The sequence below is a fragment of the Littorina saxatilis genome, linkage group LG5 (assembly GCF_037325665.1).
Source record: "Littorina saxatilis isolate snail1 linkage group LG5, US_GU_Lsax_2.0, whole genome shotgun sequence".
In the NCBI taxonomy this organism is placed as follows: Eukaryota; Metazoa; Mollusca; class Gastropoda; order Littorinimorpha; family Littorinidae; genus Littorina; species Littorina saxatilis.
The window spans coordinates 36,913,701-36,930,689 of NC_090249.1; the positions used below are offsets into that span (position 1 = coordinate 36,913,701).

The 16,989-nt window shown below is 43.9% G+C and overlaps 1 protein-coding gene and 1 long non-coding RNA gene across 5 annotated transcripts in view; one reads left to right on the top strand and one right to left on the bottom strand.

Moving 5' to 3' along the window:
- Positions 1 to 12,439, bottom strand: part of LOC138967018 (uncharacterized) — a 72,274-nt gene extending 59,835 nt beyond the window's left edge. Inside the window, exon 1 of the long non-coding RNA XR_011455818.1 lies at positions 11,701 to 12,439. This is a non-coding gene — a long non-coding RNA (uncharacterized lncRNA). The remainder of the gene's footprint in view (positions 1 to 11,700) is intronic.
- The window catches only part of LOC138967020 (calpain-9-like), a 133,927-nt gene that overhangs the window by 85,124 nt on the left and 31,814 nt on the right, over positions 1 to 16,989 (top strand). The gene's annotated exons all lie outside the window — the stretch shown is intronic.

The window sequence follows — 16,989 nt, forward strand, 5'->3', positions numbered from 1 at the left end:
ATAAATGCAAGTACACAATTGGAAATATATTTAGTTTGATAATCTAATTCAATGAAAAGCCTGATTTCTGTACTTTTTTTTCTTGTTCTTGTTTTCTCTACTTGAGCACGTTTTTTTTTCTTTGAGAAGTATGTGTCCTCCGACTACGCATGGCTGTCTGTGTTAAAAGTATGTGTCCTTCGACGACGGTCGGCGAAGAATGTTTTTAGCGACTGTCGGCGAAGGTTAATCATGCTTAGTGACATCATATTTCTTCAAAATCATGTTTTTTGGGTGCGATTATTTTTTTGCAAACATATTACAAGTTAATAATTTTCGGTTCAATGACTATGCATAAGACTGTATTATCTTTAATGTTCTTTTTAGTTATCAGTAGATTTAAATGACTGTATTTTATTTTCGGTAACAATCCACCTTTTTGCAAGACGAGGTATGTCTTTTTCTTTAAAACAATAGTTGCTTATGTTATTGTTTGTGTTGTTGATGCTGGACTAATAAACAACAGTATCTGTTTAAAACCTTCATGAACAGTGTGTATTGTGTAAACAGGGAGTGACTGCAAGCGAGTATTGTGCTCTCTCTCTCTCTCTCTCTCTCTCTCTCTCTCTCTCTCGCTCTCGCTCTCGCTCTCTGTGTGTGTGTGTGTGCTATTTTTTTCCGCAAATATGTTCTTGCTCTCTCTCTCTCTCTCTCTCTCTCTCTCTCTCTCTCTCTCTCTCTCTCTCTCTCTCTCTCTCTCTCTCTCTCCCGCTCTCTCGCTCTGTGTGTGTGTGTGTGTGCTATTTTTTTCCGCAAATATGTTCTTCAAAAGATTATGCAGTGTCTGAAGCATCAATATAAACTTTATAAGCTCACAGCTGAAAAGAACACTTCCTTACTAGTACGAAACCAAATGACAAACTATCAATCAATCAATCAATCAATAGAATTTATTTCCAAAATGCAAAAGCACATGATTTTGTTTTAAATGTTGCAGTAAATCATATATCCACGTCCACACTCACATTCACACCCAAATTGTCACAGCATAAGAAACATGGTTAAATACTATTTGCACAACCGACTATCAATTTGAATACAACACAGCTTCATAAGAACTGCTCAAACAAGGACCAATAAAAGAGAAAACTGAAGACTGTGGCCTTAATCTTACAAGTTTGAAGTTAAAAAAAGTTTTGCAAACAATACATGTGAAAGAATGCTGTTATGCCTGAATATTAAAAAAAAAGTTAGTGTTCCCAGAAACTTTTATTATATATATTATATATTCAGACAAGGTTTTTGGGAACGTGGATATGGGGACCTTATTATGTTTTCATATATATATTTAAATCCTACAAATAACATTTTCCAGAATGTATTTTTGACTCACATGCGAAGCAAAAGTGAGTCTATGTACTCACCCGAGTCGTCCGTCCGTCCGTCCCCCCCCCGTCCGGACGTCCGTCCGTCCGTCCGGAAAACTTTAACGTTGGATATTTCTTGGACACTATTCAGTCTATCAGTACCAAATTTGGCAAGATGGTGTATGATGACAAGGCCCCAAAAAACATACATAGCATCTTGACCTTGCGTCAAGGTCGCAGGGGCCATAAATGTTGTCTAAAAAACAGCTATTTTTCCCATTTTTCCCATTTTCTCTGAAGTTTTTGAGATTGAATACCTCACCTATATATGATATATAGGGCAAAGTAAGCCCCATCTTTTGATACCAGTTTGGTTTACCTTGCTTCAAGGTCAAGGTCACAGGAGCTCTTCAAAGTTGGATTGTATACATATTTTGAAGTGACCTTGACCCTGAACTATGGAAGATAACTGTTTCAAACTTAAAAATTATGTGGGGCACATGTTATGCTTTCATCATGAGACACATTTGGTCACATATGATCAAGGTCAAGGTCACTTTGACCCTTATGAAATGTGACCAAAATAAGGTAGTGAACCACTAAAAGTGACAATATCTCATGGTAGAAAGAGCCAATTAGCACCATTGTACTTCCTATGTCTTGAATTAACAGCTTTGTGTTGCATGACCTTGGATGACCTTGACCTTCACATGTATTTTGGTAGGAAAAATGTGTAAAGCAGTTCTTATAGTGTATGATGTCATTGCTAGGTTTAGTTATTTGACCTTGACCCTGAAGGTCAAGCTCATGTAAAGGTCAAGGTCAAGCATGTGAGTCGTATGGGCTTTGCCCTTCTTGTTATATTTGGGTACTAAGTCGACATATAAACCACAATGCCAAATTTCAACTTTCTGCAAGCAGTTGAAAACGAGTTCCCAAATAACCGGCTGGTGTCGAGTTAGCTTCATAAGAACTGCTCAAACAAGGACCAATAAAAGAGAAAACTGAAGACCGTGGCCTTAATCTTACAAGTTTGAAGTTAAAACAAGTTTTGCAAACAATACATGTGAAAGAATGTTGTTTCACCTGAATATTAAAAAAAAAAGTTAGTGTTCCCAGAAACTTTTATTATATATAGTATATATTCAGACAAGCTTTTTGGGAACGTGGATATGGGGACCTTCTTATGTTTTCATATACCTAATAATAACATTTTCCAGAATGTCTTTTTATATTTGGGTACTAAGTCGACATATAAACCACAATGCCAAATTTCAACTTGCTGCAAGCAGTTGAAAACAAGTTCCCAAATAACCAGCTGGTGTCAGAGTCCCCATATCCAATGTATTATGTCTATATATATATATATATATATAAGGCACACTCACACACACACACACACTACAAGGCGATGCCCCGGCATTTGAGGTGCATTTTGGACTGCAGACTGCCCGGCATTTGACAGCATTTGAGGTGCATTTTTGGACTGCAGACTGCCGGTAACCGTCAAACCTGAGAGAGAGAGAAAAAAGGGCGTTCAGTCTACATTACCTAAGCTGCGGTGGTGGTGTTGGAGGTCATGCTGGCTGACCTCTCAGGTGGAGGACTTGGGCGTTTTCGTGAGGACTCGGGGTGTTTTCGGACATCAACATGGAGCCTCGGCCGAATTACGTACGCAGAGCCGGCTGCGACGTGCTGCGCGGGCTACGACTTCCCCGTCCCGGGTTTTAACCGCAGCCCTCGTACAGACGCGAGCCCTCGCACTGACTTGCAGCCGCGCACAGACTCTTTTGTCTTACTCACACGGCGCAGTCTTGTACGGCTCATGGTTGTGGTAGATAGAAGCATGGTATATATATATATATATATATATATATATATATGACGTAATTATACATGACGTAATATGTTTTGCGTGCCGGAATTCCAAAAATGAATAAGACAGTAACAAAGCCTAGTTCTAAACAAGTGGATTGAGAGAGAGAGAGAGAGAGAGAGAGAGAGAGAGAGAGAGGGTTATGGCATAAGCAATACAAACTAGCTTCTTTTCAACCAGCCCTCGCCCAGAGAGGGACTATTCTTATTGTATATACATGATATATATACACATGTAAATCATTTACAAAAGATAAACATAAAAGTAAAAAGAAAAAGGCAGAAAAGCAATTCACAGGACTATGTACACATAACAGGCTTTACACGAATTCTTACGTCATGTTCAGAATTGGGAATTTACGGAACATGTTTAAACAAAATTAGAATGTGTTATAAAACTGAGTTTTGATATGATGAAACACTGATGCTATTTGGACACAATATGATCAATATGAAAATAAATCAAAAACGAAGTCTTCCGTCACTGTGACTTTTCGTAATATGACATTAAATGTAATGAGAGGTGTTTTTTGAAAGTATTGATACTCGTTGGGAATCGAACTATTTCCGGGAGAGAATTCCACAAAACGCTGCCCTAATAAGCTACACTTGATTTAAAGAGATCTATCCGTGGAATAGGGACATTGAATTTTCGGTTTGGGTTGGCTTTAACTTTTGTAATGAAAGCACATGGTGCACGGCCGGAAAGGATTTTGTGAAGGAGTACGTCTTTATTTAATTTAAATCTGTCGTTTAAGGGCAAAATCTTGAGTTTCTTATAATCGTCAAAAACGAGACTGGATTGTTTCAATATAATTAATTTCAGTGCTCGTCTGTATAGATTATACAGTGGTTTTAACACATTTGCACTGGCAGAGTCTCAGATGGTCGAACAATAATCCGTGATGGTTTGTATGTATGCGTTAAAAAATAATAACCTTGAGTGTGGATCAAGAAAGTGTTTTATTCTGTTGAACAAATATATTTTCCACGACATGGTTTTACACAACGATCTAACATGATGGGCCCTAGATAAATCATTATCGATATTTACTCCCAAAACGTTGTGATCTCCTACTTCCGCTATTGCGTCGTTGCCAATTAATATGGAATAAGGATTATTTTTTATGTTTTATCTTTTTTGCCTTGTTGTAATTAACATGTATTTGGTCTTTTGGTCTTTATAAGATCATCTACACTGCTCTGCAATGATGAATAAACTTTGTCCAAATGTTTATTAGAAATGTGTATGGACGTCAGCAAAGAGTTCACAATCATCATTGATACGAAAAGGAAGATCGTTAATATACAGGGAGAAGAGAAGTGGCCTAAGAGAGAGAGAGAGAGAGAGAGAGAGAGAGAGAGAGAGAGAGAGAGAGAGAGAGAGGCTGACAGACATACAGACAAAAAAGGATGAGAGAGAGAGTGTTTGTGTATGTGTGTGTGTATATGTGTGTGTGTATGTGTGTGTGTGTGTGTGTGTGTGTGTGTATATGTGTGTGTATGTGTGTGTGTATGTGTGTGTGTTTGTGTGTGTGTGGGTGTGGCATTTGTTTTGCGCCACCCTGTACAACAAATATGATTTTTTTTTGTGGATGGCAATTTCTGGGTCACCCTCTACCAAACAATGCCCTCTGATGACCTCCTACTAATGGAACTAAAACGATGAATGGCTTAGTTAAAGCAAACGTCAACTATTTTCCTCTCGCGGGCGAAACGTTGGCACAAACGCTACACGACAGCTAGCTTGCCTTTATCACGGGAAATGACTCTGACTCGCATTAAAATAAAAACAGGTTCACCTCGGTTATCGTCGCCTGATACTAACAATTTCCTTTCACGTAACAGCATAAGCCTTGCCCTAATTGTGAACATGGGAACAAATGTTGTTGTCATCATTTTCACGAGTTTTCATTCACAAACACCTGGGAAATAAATCTCATGTTCCCCATGCAATAAATCCCCGGTTACCATAGTTGCAGGAAGCAGGTTATACATGAATAATCAAAAGCAAACCCAATAGAAACGCTCGGGGATTCTTCGGCTCTTTTCACTGGCGTTTCTCCAGACCTAAACAGACGACACGACACTGCTTTGCAAAGTTCCAAAAACGAACTGGCAAACTGGCAAAAGTAAACAAAAAACAAAACTACTTCATGAAAGGTCATAAATTCACCACAAACAAATGAAACCTAGCGATATGTTTTGTCCTCTTACAAAGTCATGGAGTGCGTGTATCTGTGTTTCGATACACAGACGTTCGGAGAAACACGAACGTCAAGTTCAAGTCAAACCAATTGACCCCTGACACACACATTTTGACCTGTGCACAAGACGTTGTATCGATAAACGAAGCGCAAATAAGAAATAATAATAAAAGCAAAGAACATAGCAACAAGATATGCAAACATATAACAAAGCCGAGCAAGCAGACAGACAGGTCTAATGAAAAACAAAGAGGCAATGAGTCGGAAACAAGATCGCGATTCTTTCCTTCGCTGCACGACACAAATCTTCTGTGACCTTTGACCCAACGTAGCTTCCACATTCGATTACTAAGCTTAATATTTACAACTGAAAACCGAGGGGGTGGAATACGGAGAGGAACATACAGAACTGTGCATCCTCAAACCTGACATATTTATCTCAACATTTTATGAACTCAAAACGCAAAAAGTTGCTTTCACACGCCAGCTTTGATTGCAACAACGTGCTGGGGCCCCAAACCATGAGTTATCAAAACGAGACTCGTGTTTCAAAGCATGGCTCCCTGTGTTGATTTGGCACTTATTTTCTTACTACCAAAATGATGACAAAAACGATGTTTGATGGTTTGTTGTCAGACCAGCTTTTTTGTCGGTCCTCGAGGGGCATATCGACTTTTGTTTCATATTGGTCAATAAATATGAAACAAAAGACGATATGCTCCCCCTCGGACCGACAAAAAAGCTGGTCTGTCAACAACCCATCAAACATCTTATAGTGTCTGACGTGTCTGAAAACACCTCCGCTTGGAGGGGTTTTGCAGCCAGCGCAGTGAAGATAAAGAGGGAAAATTTTCTTGGCTCGTGCGACAGCAAGCAGGATGTCTCTGACCTGAATAAGTGATTATACACACAAGACAACCTGTAAGGGCCAGTGTGCAGGAATGTAAAACTCCTGGACGACAATGTTTAAAGGGATAACTTGTGGAATAAAATGAGGTAAGCGGACCGCCTCATTCAGTATGTCCTCTGACTGTTTTATTTTAGGAGAATGAGCTTCTTACTTCGAAAAGAAGAATTAACAAGTCGCGTAAGGCGAAAATACAATATTTAGTCAAGTAGCTGTCGAGCCCGTCGCGATATAACCTTCGTGGTTGAAAACGACGTTAAACACCAAATAAAGAAAAGAAAAGAACTCACAGAATGAAACTGAACGCAATGCCATTTTTCAGCAAGACCGTATACTCGTAGCATCGTCAGTCCACCGCTCATGGCAAAGGCAGTGAAATTGACAAGAAGAGCGGGGTAGTAGTTGCGCTAAGAAGGATAGCACGCTTTTCTGTACCTCTCTTTGTTTTAACTTTCTGAGCGTGTTTTTAATCCAAACATATCATATCTATATGTTTTTGGAATCAGGAACCGACAAGGAATAAGATGAAAGTATTTTTAAATTGATTTGGACAATTTAATTTTGATAATAATTTTTATATATTTAATTTTCAGAGCTTGTTTTTAATCCGAATATAACATATCTATATGTTTTTGGAATCAGCAAATGATGGAGAATAAGATAAACGTAAATTTGGATCGTTTTATAATTTTTTTTATTTTTTACAATTTTCAGATTTTTAATGACCAAAGTCATTAATTAATTTTTAAGCCACCAAGCTGAAATGCAATACCGAAGTCCGGGCTTCGTCGAAGATTACTTGACCAAAATTTCAACCAATTTGGTTGAAAAATGAGGGCGTGACAGTGCCGCCTCAACTTTCACGAAAAGCCGGATATGACGTCATCAAAGACATTTATCAAAAAAATGAAAAAAAACGTTCGGGGATTTCATACCCAGGAACTCTCATGTCAAATTTCATAAAGATCGGTCCAGTAGTTTAGTCTGAATCGCTCTACACACACACACACACAGACAGACAGACAGACAGACAGACACACGCACATACACCACGACCCTCGTTTCGATTCCCCCTCGATGTTAAAATATTTAGTCAAAACTTGACTAAATATAAAAATGATGCCAGAAATCACGGGCTTTTCAAAATGAAAATTAAGATTTGTTGAAGTTTTAAAATATATATAGTAGTGACGAACGCAACAGCATAACAAAATTTGACACAGCGCAAGTATAAAAATGGAGAAAAAAAAAGTCAAACTGATCAATTTTGAAATGCAAAATCCTGCCTGTCAGTCACAGAAGAACGGGAGATTCCAGAACACGCAAAATAAAGGTGACCAGTTACTAAGTATAATAATCCACAAGTGTGGCAATGTTTTTCCAGTGTGAACACAGAGAATAGTGCATCGCAGCTTGTTTTGATGCGTTCATTCTGCAAATGTGACTGGCAAATCTTAAAAAAATCCATAATTATATTGTGTGAAAACGGCTTAAGGGTCAGTGATTGGGACTGATTTATATTTGTTTTTAATGTACTGTGGATTGCAGCTATTTTTTTTAGAGCTCATTCCACCTGGCACATTTGAGAAAAATGTCATTGTGTTATGGCGGCTTATGGTAAGTGTAATTGGGACTGATTTTTATTTGATTTTAATGTACTATGGACTTAGTTGTGAAAAAAATGCTTGCAGAGCGTGTTATTGATTGAAATGATTGATTCTGGTGTAGTATACTTCAAGAGTATGTATGGATTGAAAATAGCCAGTTTACATTTAAACGTTCATTGTTTTGAAATAAGCCTGTATTTTTGGCTTTCTAGGAGCGGCCTGTATTGTTTTATGTTGTTTATTTCAATTGTAGAAGCTAAATTGCGACTTAATGTGGAGTGTTATCGATCTGAACAAGTGATTTCTATCTTTACTGCGATAATCAGTGTGCTGAAAGTAAAGACAACAACTTCCTGGGTATGGTTGACACTGTACAGTACCCGGCGAAAGAAACGCAACTCATTCGCGACCACTGTTGCAAGTCATTTTTCGTCATTTTCAAATTGTCGTAACATATGAACCAGATAAGGTACATCAAAAAGGAAGAGAGATTCGTGGACAATTTGCAAATGACGACAAATCACTTGCAACAGTGGGCGCGAATGAGTTGCGTTTCTTTCGCCGGGTACTGTACATTTAAAAAAAAAAGAAAGACAAGAATTTTGTGCTAGTTGTGGTTGACATGAACAAGTAATGCTGGAATCATATATGCCAAATGGCAAAGTTTGGTTAACACCCCAACAAGTGTTATGAACGCTGCATGTTTAAAATCCATAGGTGATGGAGATTATCATGAAAAAAGAGACTGTCTGTGAGGACATGACTGTTTTGTTATAAATGTGAAGGGATACCAGTGAATGGTTTATAGAATAATCTTTGCTGTGGAAATGGCTTTGCAAAGTGTGCGTGTGGTTTATCTGATGAATTATGAATGTCAGTTACATGAAGCCAGTTTGCCTGGGATTTGTGGAAGTTAACACACAGATAATCATGCTCTGAATATTTGTGTGATTTTATAGAGGAATGGCTGGGGAGGGCTTACTTGCTGTCGACTTTTTCTTGTTGGATACATGCATTTAAACAATGAAAATCTGAATTCATTCCGTTGGATGTGTGCTGGTTACCAGCCTAATAAACCTGTTAGGTTTGGGATTAAAGACCTAAACATAGTGTGTGTGTGTGTGTGTGTGTGTGTGTGTGTGTGTGTGTGTGTGTGTGTGTGTGTGTGTGCACTTAAGAGAGAGGGTTTACACTTTAGTTCAGAAGAATGTTAGGCAATCTTTTGTGAGCAATGAAGATGTTTTTGATAATCAAGAAGGTCCATATTGCGACATAAGTATGACATTTGGAATAGCCTGGGTGCTTGCACACACACACACACACACATACGCGTGCGCACGCACACACACACACACACACACACACACTGACACACACACACACACGCATATAAGGCTTACATTTAAAGCACTCACACACCTGTATGTATGGATAAAGAACACACACACTGACACACACACTGACACACACACTGACACACACACTGACACACACACTGACACACACACACACACACACACACACACACACACACACACACCGTCCACACACACACACACACACCGTCCACACACACACACACACATCAGACTGACAAATTCATGTAGTTAATTTTGAAACTATACATCATTATTCAGGTGTACAACTTAATGGTTTAACTCAAGATAATTGTAAACGTTTATAGTAATTATTAAACACAAAATATTATAATGACAAACTCATCACCTTCTATATCTCGGCCATTCGGCTTCAGTGTTGATGATCTCCCTTGGGTTGTAGACGAAAATCTCTGTATCTGCCTTAGGCTGTCAGAATAAAAGGACTAAGATTACATGGCAGAGAACATTGCATATATTTCTGTCATTCCAAAGGGAAACAATGCTAATATATAATGCTCTGTACGGTGGATGTTGTTCTAGGTCATATGCATTGTGAGTCATTTCTAACATGTTCCAGTTGCAAAGCGAGTAGCAACACTGCCTCATCATCTCTGAGGGGCGGCTGCACTGGAAGTGTACATGCTGGGTAATTATCACAAAAGTCTACGGTTGTTTATAGGCATTATTATTATTATTATTGTGATCATTTGTATGCGCCTAATCTAGATATAGCCCTAGGCGCTTACATATTAATTTCTGCCGTTTGAAAGTAAAAGTAAAGATTTCTGTCAGCTAAACGAATCTCAGTCACGGGAATGTATAGTGATATCGCATGAATACTGTATAAAATGGCTTGGTAACAAAATACTGCATAAGAAGAATGTTATGACGAATGAAGAAACCCAACTTCTCTACACAGAACTAAAACTGAACTTCTTCTTGTCGTTCGCTGTTTTGCGATTTGCGTAGATCTGTGGTTGGTTGGCCCAGATCCTCCGATTTCAGCCCTATAAAACTGAACAAAAACCAAGCACTTTACATGAAGGTTGAAGACATTTAATAAAACAATAAGTGTATAATTGCAACCCATAAACACATACAAATCCTGCTACTACCACTCACTTTTCCTGGGGTAAATTCAGCTTCTCATTTTAACATAACAAGAACCAGAATATGCAATGTCTGCCACTGATAATCAACGTCTCAAGCAGTCTATGATAATGGGTTTTTTTTCCTCCTTGTTGTAACTTTGATTACATTGAGAAAAAAAACGACATAGAAAAACTGCCCTTGCCCACCTACACCTCAGCCATCCGGAGGTGTACATTATCTCCCTTGGGCTTTAGACAAACATCTCTGCATTGTTGTGCGGTCAGAAGAAATAGTTTCAACACAGGTCACTTTCGCCCACGGTATTTACCAAAAACTGGAAAAATATTTTGTGTTAAAAGTTCGTGGTGTTCAATAACTCTTGTGATGTGATCAGTTTCTATTGATGTCCAATGGAATTTTGAGTCGGTAATTTTTATGGATGGTGTCAATTTCAATATAAAGTAAAACAGCGTTGCCTCATCATCTCTGATGGGCAGTTGAACTTAAAAGTGTCGTAATTAGAAATTAGAAATTAGATGAATTTACGGAACATAAAACCCACTTTATATCAGTTACAATCCAAAACTGAACAGCAACAGTTGTTGTACGGGTATTAAACATTTAAGTCCAGCTTACTTTCTAAACCATTGAACTTTCTTTCTTTCTTTTTTTGGAGTTTAACGTCGTTTTCAACCACGAAGGTTATATCGCGACGGAACCATTGAACAACGAGATATGTAAACAAATGTGGAACAAGTGAGTTGAAGTGTGTAGAACACAACCGAGTTCAGCTTACCGGCTGAACAACAATTTAACAACACTAACTCTTTTTAAAACAACAACAGAACTAACAAAATCTGGGTCAATCAACCAACAAGTGGCCTCTACTCGTGTCCAGTTGCCAACCCAGCTGGAAAACACAAACGTCTTCACAACATGCACCACGAGCAACAATATGCTGGTTAATCTCAAGCACCTTGAAATCATTAACAATATAACAAAACAGATCATGAAAAAATGATGTAAAATGTTAAACACCAAATTCTAAATGACCTCCCTTGGGTTTTAGAAGAAAATCTTTGTATCCCCCTTACTTATGCTGTTAAAAAGACGACTACATGATGGAGAACACGGTATATGTTTCTGTCATTACAAATGGGTAAATGCTAATCTTCTTGTTCTACTGCTTCTTCTGCTTCTGCTTCATGTTTTGTGATCAGCGTTGAACCGATAATATAATGCTCTTAATGATTGATGTTAAATGTGAGAGTAATTTCTAATGATTACCATTTGGAAAGTGATCGAGGGTAGCTGAGTTTTGTGGCAGCCGTTTCGTTAAAAGCAATACTGCCTCGTCATCTCTGCAGGCCGGCGCCCTTCAACGTTCATGTCAGCTAAATACAAGAATTATTGAGTAATGTAATGAATTAGTTCTGCCAACCAAAACCAACTCATACACTGGAATACATCCATAATACATGAACACTGTATGGAATGACACGGAAACCAAATACTGTGGTTAAAGGGATACCTGACATTGGATGTAACCAAGCTTTTAAATGTGGTATCACCTCTATACTTTTAATGCCATGCTTGTTTGTGATTCATTCTTGGAAGTTAGTTTCAAAAGTTGGTACAAAGTTGTTTTTTCTCTGTAATTTCCCAGTAAATTAACTATGTTTTATGTTCTGTTTTGTTTCTCTTTAATTGTTCTAAGGGTGTGCTCATCTGATTGTTATTTGGTCTAAATATTAACAGCAGAATCTTAGTAATTTCTTCAGTAGCTTGCCCTGTGTACAAAAGTGTGTTTTGTTTGTTATTCAGTATGGCCTTAAACTTAAAAAACAAATCACTTTTACTAATTAGCACTGGATTAGCGTTGGAGAGATTTTACAACTTTTGAAACTCACAACAATGAACATTGGTATGTATCCAACAGTTGTAAAGTGACCAGTGCGAATGATTAAAGTGTTCTGCCATTAGCACCCTCATCTGAAAAATAATAATACGAATCAGAGAAATATGTCAGTAACCCAATGAATGGTATTTTTCTAAAAATCCATGCTTGAAGCTCCCCCTTAAATGCTAGCATATGTGTGTTCACAGCTGGTGCATGCTGTTGAAACATTTAGGTATGTTTTCTAATACATGTAATAAGCTTGATTGGGGGGGGGGGGATGTTGCTGTTTGAACATAGGAACATTCTAAGCAAAGCATTGATACAACACTGTGTCATCTTCTCTGAAACGCAGCTAAAGTTGACAGTGTACAGTTTAGATAAAGACTACCGTTTTGTTAATGACTATCAGAAGAGAGTAACTTTTCCGTATAAGGCCTCGCATTTACACAAGAGACAACATAATCAATTTGAGCTAAACCGTTTTGGCACCTGTGCTTTTTGCTACAAAAGGTGTGCAAGAAAAAGTACAGGTTTAGCTCCCAGTCGTGAAGGTAATAAAGTAGAGTACCTATATATTATTAAATCAAATACTTACAAACAAACATTTACGTGCAAATGATGGACCTAAATGTCAAGTTTTATGAAGTTATATGGTTCCGTAAAGGTGTCGGATGAGACTATACCTTGACACTACGTGTGTGTCGCTCAACTTCAGCGTTTCTGTGTTAATGTTCTGTAACACGGCGGTGAGGCGACGTTGTTTCTTATCCTTCGTAGTCCTTTTGAAACTCGTGTGACCTGGGAAATATAAAAACAGAATCTTTCAATATTTTTAGTTCTACGTAAAACAAAAACAGCCCTCTCTGCCCGCCACCACACAGCCCTCTCTACCCGCCACCACACAGCCCTCTCTGCCCGCAACCACACAGCCCTCTCTGCCCGCCACCCCACAGCCCTCTCTGCCCACTACCACAGCCCTCTCTGCCCGCCACCACACAGCCCTCTCTGCCCGCAACCACACAGCCCTCTCTGCCTGCCACCACACAGCCCTCTCTGCCCACTACCACAGCCCTCTCTGCCCGCCACCACACAGCCCTCTCTGCCCGCCACCACACAGCCCTCTCTGCCCGCAACCACACAGCCCTCTCTGCCTGCCACCACACAGCCCTGACTGCCCGCCACCACAGCTCTCTCTGCCCGCCACCCCACAGCCCTCTCTGACCGCCACCACACAGCTCTCTCTGCCCACTACCACAGCCCTCTCTGGCCGCAACCACAGCCTTCTCTGTCCGCCATCACAGCTCTCTCTGCCCGCTACCACACAGCCCTCTCTGGCCGCAACCACAGCCCTCTCTGCCCGCAATCACAGCTCTCTCTGCCCACTACCACAGCCCTCTCTGGCCGCAACCACAGCCCTCTCTGCCCGCCATCACAGCCCTCTCTGCCCGCCACCACACAGCCCTCTCTGCCTGCCACCACACATCCCTCTCTGCCCACTACCACAGCCCTCTCTGCCTGCCACCTCACAGCCCTCTCTGCCCGCCACCACAGCCCTCTCTGGCCGCCACCACAGCCCTCTCTGCCCGCTACCACAGCCCTCTCTGCCCGCCACAACACAGCCCTCTCTGCCCGCCACCTCTCTGCCCGCCATCACGGCCATCTCTGGCCGCCACAACAGCCCTCTCTACCCGCCATCACAGCTCCCACTGCCCGCCATCACGGCCATCTTTGCCCGTCATCACGGCCATCTCTGCCCGCCATCACGGCTCCCTCTGCCCGCCATAACAACCATCTCTGCCCGCCATCACGGCCATCTCTTCCCGCCATCACAGCTCCCTCTGCCAGCCATCACGGCCATCTCTGTCCGCTATCATAGCTCCCTCTGCCCGCCATCACGGCCATCTCTGCCGCCCGCCCTCACGGCTCCCTCTGCCCGCCATCATGGCCATCTCTGCCCGCCATCACCACCATCTCTGCCCGCCATCACAACTCCCTCTGCCCGCCATCACGGCCATCTCTGCCCGCCATCACGGCCATCTCTGCCCGCCATCACGACCATCTCTGCCCACCATCACAGCCTTCTCTGCCCGCCACCACACATCCCTCTCTGGCCGCCATCACAGCTCTCTCTGGCTGCCATCACAGCTCTCTCTGGCCGCCATCACAGCCCTCTCTGGCCGCCGTAACAGCTCTCTCTGGCCGCCATCACAGCCCTCTCTGGCCGCCGTAACAGCTCTCTCTGGCTGCCATTACAGCTCTCTCTGGCTGCCATCACAGCTCACTCTGGCTGCCATGACAGCTCTCTCTGGCTGCCATCACAGCTCTCTCTGGCTGCAATCACAGCTCTCTCTGGCTGCAATCACAGCTCTCTCTGGCAGCCGTCACAGCTCACTCTGGCTGCCATTACAGCTCTCTCTGCCCACCATCACAGCCTTCTCTGCCCGCCACCACACAGCCCTCTCTGCCCGCCACCACAGCTCTCTCTGTCCGCCATAAAAGCTCTCTCTGGCCGCCATCACAGCTCTCTCTGGCTGCCATCACAGCTCTCTCTGGCCGCCATCACAGCCCTCTCTGGCCGCCGTAACAGCTCTCTCTGGCCGCCATCACAGCCCTCTCTGGCCGCCGTAACAGCTCTCTCTGGCTGCCATTACAGCTCTCTCTGGCTGCCATCACAGCTCACTCTGGCTGCCATTACAGCTCTCTCTGGCTGCCATCACAGCTCTCTCTGGCTGCAATCACAGCTCTCTCTGGCTGCAATCGCAGCTCTCTCTGGCAGCCGTCACAGCTCACTCTGGCTGCCATCCCAGCTCTCTCTGGCTGCCATCACAGCTCACTCTGGCTGCAATCACAGCTCTCTCTGGCTGCCATCACAGCTCTCTCTGGCTGCAATCACAGCCCTCTCTGGCAGCCGTCACAGCTCTCTCTGGCCGCCACCGCAGCCCTCTCTTCTCGCCACACAAGCTCACAAAGCCAACAGCGCGCGAAGTCACACCCACACACACACACACACACGCACACACACACACACCTACGTGCACAAAGTACAGCGAAGATTTTGGTTGTTGTTTGTGCGATAATTGTATTAGTGTATGAAAAAATTGTTATGTGAAAAATGTGGAGTGAAGATCGAAGGGTTGAGGAGTTCGTCCAACTGCGACTTACAGCGAGCAGCCCGCCGCTGCGAAGCGTCACACACTAGTTTTGTCCTGCCTGCTTCGACTGGCGACGCACTTCTCGCGCATCTTGTTGCCGAGTTTGAGAGCGAGTAACTGCGCCAGGCGCGCACCTCGGCAAAGTGTCAACTTGTCCTGCCTGGTTGCCAGTGGGTACGGGTTTCTCGCGCTGTGGCTGAGTGCCATAGCGATCCTCAAAGCCAGCAGAGCGCCGACTTTTTGTAGATGGGCAACATTCCCCGATATGTGCTATAGGGCGGCATTCCGTCTCCGCCGTCCTTCCTTGTCTGCTGCCACCACCGTCCTCGTTTTTCGGCCACCGCCGAATTCTGTTGACGTCCAAATCATTGTCGAACTCATCATTATTACAATGTTCAATGATGAGGACGTCGCAAGCCGCAAATTGATCCATCAGTCTGGTAATAAGAGAGGGGGGCCTGAGAGGGCTGTGTGGTGGTGGTCAGAGAGGGCTGTGGTGGCGGGCAGAGGGGGCTGTGGTGGTGGTGGCCAGAGAGGACTGTGTGGTGGCGGGCAGAGAGGGCTGTGGTGGCGGGCAGAGAGGGCTGTGGTGGCGGCCAGAGAGGGCTGTGGTGGCGGGCAGGCTGTGGTGGCGGCGGAGAGAGGGCTGTGGTGGCGGCGGAGAGAGGGCTGTGGTGGCGGCGGAGAGAGGGCTGTGGTGGCGGGCAGGCTGTGGTGGCGGCGGAGAGAGGGCTGTGGTGGCGGGCAGGCTGTGGTTGCGGCGGAGAGAGGGCTGTAGTGGCGGGCAGGCTGTGGTGGCGGCGGAGAGAGGGCTGTGGTGGCGGCCAGAGAGGGCTGTGGTGGCGGCGGAGAGAGGGCTGTAGTGGCGGGCAGGCTGTGGTGGCGGCGGAGAGAGGGCTGTGGTGGCGGCGGAGAGAGGGCTGTGGTGGCGGGCAGGCTGTGGTGGCGGCGGAGAGAGGGCTGTGGTGGCGGGCAGGCTGTGGTTGCGGCGGAGAGAGGGCTGTAGTGGCGGGCAGGCTGTGGTGGCGGCGGAGAGAGGGCTGTGGTGGCGGCCAGAGAGGGCTGTGGTGGCGGGCAGGCTGTGGTGGCGGCGGAGAGAGGGCTGTAGTGGCGGGCAGGCTGTGGTGGCGGCGGAGAGAGGGCTGTGGTGGCGGCCAGAGAGGGCTGTGGTGGCGGGCAGGCTGTGGTGGCGGCGGAGAGAGGGCTGTAGTGGCGGGCAGGCTGTGGTGGCGGCGGAGAGAGGGCTGTGGTGGCGGGCAGCGTGAGCTGTGTGGTGGCGGGCAGAGAGAGCTGAGCTGTGGTGGCGGCCAGAAAGGGCTGTGGTGGCAGGCAGGCTGTGGTGGCGGCGGAGAGAGGGCTGGAGTGGCGGGCAGGCTGTGGTGGCGGCGGAGAGAGTGCTGTGGTGGCGGGTAGCGTGAGCTGTGTGGTGGCGGGCAGAGAGAGCTGTGGTGGCGGCCAGAGAGGGCTGTGTCGTTTCACACCCGATCGACGTACGGCGGAAGTGAAATGGTGGATTTTTATCAA